The sequence below is a fragment of the Hylobates moloch genome, unplaced genomic scaffold (genome assembly GCF_009828535.3).
Source record: "Hylobates moloch isolate HMO894 unplaced genomic scaffold, HMol_V3 SCAFFOLD_1, whole genome shotgun sequence".
Taxonomy (NCBI): Eukaryota; Metazoa; Chordata; class Mammalia; order Primates; family Hylobatidae; genus Hylobates; species Hylobates moloch.
Window position 1 is genome coordinate 127230708 of NW_026652276.1, and position 9326 is coordinate 127240033.

The following is a 9326-nucleotide window of genomic DNA, read 5'->3' on the forward strand; positions in this document are numbered from 1 at the left end:
ACAAGAATCAGAATATGGATAGCTAGTTTAAGAAACTTTTGTGGGTGCACTGTAGCGTAGATGACAGAATATTGATGTTCTCCCCATCTCCAATTCAGTTCAGGGCATACTTTCCACAGTTACACAGAAATGGGAACATGGGGCTCTTGTAAATGAAATAGGCGCTCACAATTTTGGTTTGCAGCTCTTCATGTCTGTAAGTGTGCTTTGGGGGAGGCTACGTCTGTATGGTGGGTTCTCAGTTACATTTGCCTCTCCTCCCACTACCTTCATGAACATTCAGTGCAGTTTCGCACGGGCAGTTGGTGACACTCAGCCACATTGCTACTTTTATCTGTTCTGGTAAGAAGTTAGATGGTAGATTGAAGCAATTGGGTAGAATTAGTTAGGGGAATATTTATGGGTTGCTGGGTTTGTCGATTAGTTCCATCTCTTTCCCATTTTAACTGAGAATTGATTATATATAGCTCTAAGTATATAGGTATTTAAACAACCCCACAAGCGGCTGTATCAGTAACATTTATTAATTCCACTGTAGTGAAGGAGGATTTCCATTCTAAATACCTTATTTTGAGGGATTTATAAAACTTAGTTGTAAAAGAGAAAGCCCACATAGTGGGAATAAATTGCTTCAGCCATTTTTAGTATTTGAGAGCACTAGGGAAGATGTTTAGTAGCTGTGTGGATGCCTTTTCTCACACCCTGTCTATTGAATGCTGCATCCATTCAGGAAGTTAAGTGTTATATGCAGTTAGTCCTTAATGTGGACTGGATCTGTACTTTTGTTTTGGATTAAAACATTTAAAGATTTTTGAAGTGCAGCTACTCCCCACATGCATTTGATACACATCAAAGTCATACTGTGTGTGCACAAAGAGTACATGGATTTTCCAGCATATTGCTTTAAAAAATTATATAAACTGTTAAAATATTAACACCTCAGGCTACCTGCTGTATTCTGTCCCATTGACCCCTGGAATTGGATTTATTGCAAGTGATTGATAATTCAATTATGTGGCTTTTCCCCTTTAATCCTGCCATTTAAATTACAGTAGAAAGACAAAATCAAGTAAAATAAAGTGTTAGATAATAGAAAGAGTGTTAGGACCAGCCCACTTTTCTCATGTTTATGTTCTTTCATTTGGACCAAGAATCTCCACATGGAGGTTGATTTTCCACTGGGGACTTTGGCTAAGACTATTGGGTTTGCTTTCAACTAGATGTTCTTGAGACAAGCAGAGGGATGCTGCAATTCCCCTTCCATGCCTGCTGTCCTCCCCCATGTAAGTCTTCTTTGAAATTAAAGGATGTGGCTCCTTTGGAACAGCCCCATAACAAAAGAGAACTACTGATCTGAGCATAGGAGGGTAGAGGCTCTACCACTTTTCAGCTGAAAAAGCAAGACTTTCTCTGTGTTTCTGAAACAGGGCATGATGTCACAGAATCAGAGATCCAGTCTCACTTTTCCACAAATCTCCAAATCTCTGGTCTTATCTTGTGTGCTCTAATGGTTTGGCTCCATCCCTTTCCAACTGTTATTTTCAAAGCATGGGGCCTGAGTGTTCTCCACTCTTCCTGAGAAAGGAGCTTGGGTGGAAGGGACCACGCTGACCTCCTCCATCAGAGGGATCTTCCAGTAGTATTCTTGGATGCAACCCCCATTTCTCAGTTACCATCATTTCCTGTATCAGCTTTGTCCTTCGTGGAGGGATGCACAGTGATCTGGCCCACCACTGTTTTTATATTGTGCTTCTGCTCTTTCCTATGGTTTCAGGTTATTTTCTGGGTTTCCCCCATTCTTCTTCTTTTTTTTTTTTCATATTTGCTTTCCTTTCTACTGCTTTTAGATTTGCAGGAGATGCAAGTTTCAGCTCAATGTTTGCCTTCTCTCAATATGGAAATTTCAGAAGGACAGAGGAGAGGAGGGAGGGAAGAAGAAAGTATACTCTTCCAGAATTTCAGTGATCTGTCGTGGCAGTCCAGTGGAAGGAAGGTCTTTTGAGGTCACTTAGAAGTATCCTTTTGGGACATCCTTTTGGGATCTCTGTAGGCTAGGCATCTCATATCTTGAGACTCACCCCCAGCCTCCAAGCCTCTCTCCATTTCTCTAACCTATGCATTTAGAGTGAGAGGACCCCCTCACTAGTGTCACCATCCTGCCTTTTCTAAAACATGCAGGCTCACACATGGTACTCCTGCTTAATGTCTGTGTTAAACGTTTTCTAACCATTTTCGTTTTATTTTTCTGAAAAAGTTAACCCCTCCCAACTCCTCACACATTGGCTCTTCCTCTTGAGCCACAAAGTTTTGATTCTTGCGATGTATGTGCCTTATTTTATGTTAATCTTGTCAATGAGAGGGACCAGTTGGTGTTGCCCAATCAGCACTCCAAGGCTGTGTGTGCACCAGCCAGAGAGCGCACGGTGGTAGCAGAGTCGAGGCTGTCTTGTATCCTGGTTTCCTGTGTTGTTTTGGACTGATAGGAGGATGTTCTCTTCTGACAAGTTACCCTTGTGTATCCTGAAGACGTGTAAAATAAAATACAAGTTGATTTTTTTCACCTTTTTTAGATTTTTTAAAAAATGAAATGTGTAATCCTTTTTTTAAAAGAAACACATGTAAATACATTTAAGTATTGTAGGCATAGTGTTCGGATGTGGCTGGCCCAGGCGTTCCTCGGACAAGCCTGCATTCCCCGTGATCATGCCCACCTCAAGCCCAGGGGCTGCAGCCCAGCCACAGATGAACTCTACCTTTGCTTTCAGAACCACTTAGTCCTTTTGTAACAAAGAAAAAAAAAATGTTTCTTACAATGTCAATAAAAAATTCTTTGTATGGAAATTTTTATTGGGTTGTTTATTAAATGCATAGTTGAATGGAAAGATTGCTTTCTTTGAAAACATCCAGAGCCTGTAGTTGGATCCAGACCCCTCACGTACAAGCTGAATGGACTTTTGCTGTAAGATCCAGATTCCTTAGCCCTAAACTGGAGAATAAGATGCAGATACATACATGCTCATGGTGTTGTGAGGATGTGTACCCGGGAGGCACACCGTTGCAACAATTATTGTGTTTCTTTCTATTATTGCTTTCTAAATTCAATGAGGAAGGACGGTGATGGGGTTTAATGTCTAACAACTTAATTTGTCCCTCTTTTGTATGTTATCTTCTCATTTCAGAGATGCCCTACCACATGTCAACAGAAAATCTGACATGATAGAAGCCTACTTTATGTGGCTTTTAGTAACTGACCTCAGCCAGAATAAATTGTCTCCCGTGTTTTTCTTGTGTCAGTGTGCAATATTATTCTCCAGATTACCGTAAACCACTCCAAAAGCCTTCCCTTCCTCTTTCTAAGTAGTAGTACATGTCTTTTGAGCCATCAGCTGAGGATAATTGTTTCTGGGAAGGGCAGGAGTCCTGGCTGTGGGTATCTCAAGACTACAAGGATGGATGCATGCATGTGTACACGGGCGCACACACGCACACATGCATGTATACACACAGAGGTGCAACAGCATGTGTTCCCAAGGCCTTATATCCTGTGGGGGATGTATGTTCCCTGTCCTCCAGCAGGGTTTCTTCGGCCATAGGGATGCTTCATGCTTTCCTGATTCTCAGGGAGAATTTCCTCCCATCCAATCCAAGATGCTTTGCTTTTGTAACTAGATCCCTTATATAAGGTATCCAAATGAATCCAGAAAAAAATAAGGAAAATATGAATTTATGCCCTGCCTCAGGTATAAACTGTCAGCTCACAAAGAGACGTGCCATGTACCAAATCAAAATAAAAGAAATGAGAGAAATGAGGCTAAGAGAAAGGAAACGTAGGGAAGGGACACCCCCAGGAACGAGGTGGGTGACATGGACTCCTTCAATCCACATGAGCCGGGGGTGGATGGGGCTCACAGCTTTGTTTGTAAAAATGCGTCTTGCACAGGAAATACAAAGGAAGCAGAGTTTGAGGTAAAAAGGTGGAGCTACAATCTCTTATTTAATAAAGATCTCCTTTAAGTAATGTTGGGAATGTAAAGACATTATATCTTATCCAAACAAGAATATAATAGAATGCTAAAATGAGATGCAAAAATTTACCGACTGCCAGAATGTCTTATTTGTCCTTTTTTTCCCCCTCCCAGGTTCTCTACTTATTTTCTTGGCAGTCTTCCCTTTTGGTTTGACTTTAGAGTGTATTTACTATTCCAAACATAATCTGAACACGTCTTTCCTTTCATATTAGCCTTTACTTTCTAAAATTTGATTTTACTAACGTAGACCTTGTTTATGCCTTTTCTACCTAGTTATTCAAGCTCTTGACAATTTTTCAAAACAGTAATAGACTCTAAATTGTTTTTAGGCTTTTTTTTCTTCACATACATTTTGCGGCCAGCACTCACCCAGCAGAGCCATGGAAATTCCATTCTACAACTTTTCTCACCCGTCCCCAAATCTCAAACGTCACACACTGCTTCCACCTTTCCTCAGCACCCAGTGGTAGGTTATCATGACCCCTGCCTTCAGAGACCTTGCGCTGTCTGGGACATAGGGCAGTGATGACATGTTCCATTAATTCAACCTTGCTGCCTGAGTATCTAATATGCCATTCATATTCTCTTATAGGGACTGGAGATGAGGAGATGAATAAAACACAGTTCATATCCATGAGCTCCCAGCCCAGTGGGAGAGGCAGACAGGGAAACAGGATGCAATGGCAACTCATAATGGAAGATGTTCAAGGGGAAGTTCAGCTTGGGGCACTGTCCATCTGAAGTGCTTATCGCGGGGCTTCTTAGACATTCTACTACTGGCATTTGGGGCTGGATAATTCTTTGTTGTAGGGCACTGTCTTAAGTACTATAGAATGTTTAGTGGTGTCTCTGGCCAGTACCCACTAGATACCAGTAGCATTCCCCCACATAGTGACAGCTAAAAACATCTGCAGACATTGCCACATGTCCCGTGGCTGGGCAGGGGGGGAGACATCGCTGCAGACTGAGAACCCCTGGTTTATGGAATGAAAATACAAGGAGAGATATTCTGCAGGCAGGGGCCCAGAGAGAGATCCAGTACACGCCCAGACTCGGCAGCCTTTAGTCTGCAGGTGACAGATGAAGAAAGGGTAAGAGTGTCATTGCCAGGCACAGGGGTAGCAGGAGTAGAGGACTGAGGAAGAAATCTTGAGGATCACTGGCCCCAGGGACCAAGAGACAAGAAGGCCTGCATAAGAAAGGGAGGAGCGGAGGGGATGGAGGGGAGGGGAGGGTGGGAGAGGCAGCAGAGAGGGTGTGCCCTAGAAACAGGGAGGCCGATTCTAAAAGGCCAGTACTGTCAAAAACAACATCCAGATCAAGTAAAACATGGACAGAAAAAGACAGGTTTTAAGAGTTAGGAGACCCTGGACGACCGCAGGGAAGCATTTTTCAGTGGCGTGGTTGGGAAGAGAAACCAGAACACAATAGATGAGAATTAAGTGGCACATGAACAAAAGGGGAACGCAGTGGCCTCTTTTAAGCAACATACTGCATTTCACCCCCTCTGAGAAGCCTTCCACAGTAAGACACATGGTACTCCATGTTCCCACTAAGAAAGAACACGCACTGCCCATTAAACTATGACATGGTCCTTTTCATCCTCTAACAGGCAAGCTCCAATTTTAGTAGTTACCAAATTGGAAAAAAAAAATGCATACCTTGGAGAGTATGAAAGACATTATTTCCCAAGGAAAGGAAAGAGATAGTGGATGAAGGAGGGGTGGAGAGGAGGAAGGGTGGAACTTTTTTTGTAACTGTTCCTCTTTCTTCCTCTCTCTCTCCTCCTCCTCCATGCAAGAAGCTTGGCTGTGCTACTTGGCCAATAGGAAAGAGGCAGCAGAGTGGACAAGGTAGATGTTCCAGTGAACAGAGCCGGCATGGCAACTCCCTTGACCCATGAGATAGATACCTGTCCTGATTGATGAGGCAGAGGGTAAGGACCAGGGGAAGCTCCGATTGATGTGCTGGAATGGCCATAGGTCAAGCAACCCAGAGAATGCAAAGGTGACTTAGACCTGTAAAGACAAGACCATCTGACAATGTGTCAGGAAGGCCACTGAGCCTGACCTGGGCCTCTGAACTGAATGGGGAGTGAGGAAGTGGTTGGAAGGTGGAGCAGGAAGCATGAAGTACCCCGTGAAGCAGCCCAAGGATCACGCGTCACTGCCCACTGCTGAGTTCCTGCAGGACCTGGGTTGAATAGACAGGGGGCAAGCCTCAGGGGTGGTGGGGGGAGATTATTTTGATCTTTTCAGGGAAAATAATTCTGTAAAACACCCTTTGGCAATGACAGGAGTGGCATGCAAGGAGGGTGCTGAAGAAGGACCCCAACTCTCGTGGGGCCCACAGCTGCCCTGCTGCTGGATTCCTCAAGTGGCCAGACCCCCCTCCCATTCTGCAAGTTCCTCCTCCCTCCCTGCAGGAAGAAAGGAGGAGAGTGGGCAAGGGAGGGGCTGCAGAGGTCAGGAATGATGCACTCTTCCCTCAGCTTCCTCCCAGCCCCCAGGAGGCCGGTTCCAGCCTGACCCCTGCAAAGGAAGACTGTGACCACAGAGGTGGGATGCTGGGGAGAACTGGGGCCAAGAAGCAGGACTTGCCATCACCAGCTCTTCACCAAGTAAGGAGGGAACTGTATGTGGAATTCCCCGTGAGCAGCGCATGGAACTAGTTTTTTTCCTTTCATTCTACAGGAATATTGTAATGAAGTACCAGGCTAATTTCCTCACAGGTACCTCGACTTCCCACCCTGCCACAGCTCTGTGGGGCTCAGCTCACACTTCCCTCTTGCTCCTGGTTTCCCTTCTCCTACTTGAGACTTCCCAGCCTGTGGCTGAGAAGTGGCCTGGCAAGTCTGCTAACCCGACTAGAAGGAGCTCTGCAGTGCCGAAGAGCTGGCCAGCCTCACCCCGGGGCCCTCCGTTTAGAACCGAGGCTTGCTGTTAACTTGGGGAAGCATTTAGCATTCCTGGGTGGGGAATGTCCATGGATGGATTGGCTTTGCTCTCTTCCTGTGCTGCTTCGGCCTTTGTCCTCATACCCCATCTAAAGAAAGACCCTCTAGTCACTCCAGCTGGAAGAAGCTAAAACCTGATCACATCCCTACCTTTGAAAAAGATCCAGTTTTAGAATGCATGCTTCTGTGCCAGTGGTAGAAGGGACATCTCAGCAGTTACCTGCTTCTGTGTGCCTGTTCCTGAACTATTGAAATAAAAACCCCAAATATGCATTTGGTCATACGTGTGACCTGGTGCAACCGTCCTGGGGCTCTGCTCGTGCCCTGACTGATGGCTGGAGAGCATACGCAAGGTTTACTTTACCTGGGGTCATCATGGAGCAGATACAGGAAGAGGACTAAGCACTCTTCTCCTGCTTTGCTTCCCTACACGCAAAAACGTCTGCTCCTGGAAGGGTCCCTAAGAAAAGATGGGGAAAGAAAAAGCGCTCGCCCCCTCCCTGTGAACAGCCCAACCCACTTTGAATCCTGCAGTGCCTCCAGATGAGTGTTCTTCCCCTGCAGCTGGAAAGCCTCCTGCGTTCAGAAATTCCAGGGTCCCGACATGATCCATGCTCAGAAGTTGGGCTGCAGCTCCTTGGAGCTGGCAGGCACAAGCCTCCAGCCCTTCAGGGCTTGCAAGAGCCAAACGCGCTGCGGAGGTGTGATTCACTGAGTTCCCAGAGGAAAGGGAGGCAGCCAGCTGGCAGGGGATTACTGAACAGCCAGGCCAAGGCATTCCGTTGCTGTTTGGAGACAAGCAGCCAGCTACCTCCCTTCTCTTCCTCCCCCACTGAGGCGCAGAGCTGGAGACAGGCCAGGGCCTTGGGGGAAGAAGAAAAGGAACTGAGCTGCCTCACTTACTACCAAGATAAGAAGGCTGTGGCTGCTATCCCCAGTGAGCCAAGACAAGAAATGCTTACATTTTCATTTGAAGATGATTCTGACGCCCCCAAATGTTTATCCAAAATATACCTAGATGCATTGCCCAGAGAGAATTTTTTTAATAAGCAGCAAACTGGGTAGGCAAGAAAAATTGTATTGGCTGAAGAACAAACAAAAAAGCCCAGTGTGTATGTCGTAGCTCAAGGATTGGCTATATTCTCCTAAATAAGAGACTTCTTTCTCTCATGCCTTGGATATCTCAGGCTCTCTGGGGTGACTGTAAGTTACAGATTTATTGCTCAGCCATTCTTAGCCCTGATGCTCTTCAGAAACTCACTGCTCTATGAACCCAGGTTCCCCAGACACCTTCCATTTGATCCACATCTTTCCAAAGATGAAGTCATGAAATACGATAAGTATTTCTTCTGAAGTTCATGCAAAGAACAAAAACCAAAGATCCAATCCAAGCTCCTTCCCCTTTGAGCTTAGATAAATGTGTCATCTGAATTGAGATAATAGCCCAGACCCTTTCTCACCCACCTCTGCCTCATCTACAGGACAGTAACAACACTCTCTCAGAGCATTCAAGGCAAAAGGGAGAACATTCTGCTGACCTGCAAGACCGAAGGTCAAGGAACAGACTTTCCTTGGGTTCCCTTGACCCAGGGTTTCTTCACTTGCTCTGCAGTTTTAGACAAGGTAATATGACTTCCCACTGTTCCAGCTGAACACCCGGCAGCTTCCAACAGGGTGATGATTCCAACTTTTTTGAAATGCATTCCGAGGCTATCCTAAATCAAGTGGATTTAACACTGAGCCAAAAGGAAGGCTTTGGAAAACAAGTCGATTTTAATCCAGCCTTACCCGCCCTGTGTACTAGAATTTTAGCTTCATTCAGTCACAGGCTTTCCCCTCCTGAGAAGGAGTACAAAGAGGGTAAAGAAAAGGTGGTGCTCTGACACCAACCCAACTGGCTGGATTCGATTCTGCAGTTCAGTTCTGGCATCAACTATGTGGAGGCTGGTGTCAGTGTAGACCCCATGAATTAAGAGCTCAGTCCTCCACAAGACAGTCCCAACTTCAGATGTCAGCCAGAAGTTGAGGGGGTTCCCAGGGCCATTCATACTTCTGACCAACTGGCTACAAATTCAGAGGTTCCCCTAACCCCCTCAGGTTGATAATTCTTTGGAACAATTCACAGAATTCAGAAAAGTACCACCCTTGTTATTAAACTTTTATTATAAAGACTACAACTCAGGGACAGCCAAATGAGGAGATGCATAGGGTGAGGTCTGGGAGGGCCTTGAACCCAGAGCTTCCATGCCCTCTCCTTATGGAGCCAGGGTCTTTCTCCCTGTGGGCAGATCAATATCTTCATCAACCAGGACGCTCCACTGACTCTCAGGGTCCAGAGGTTT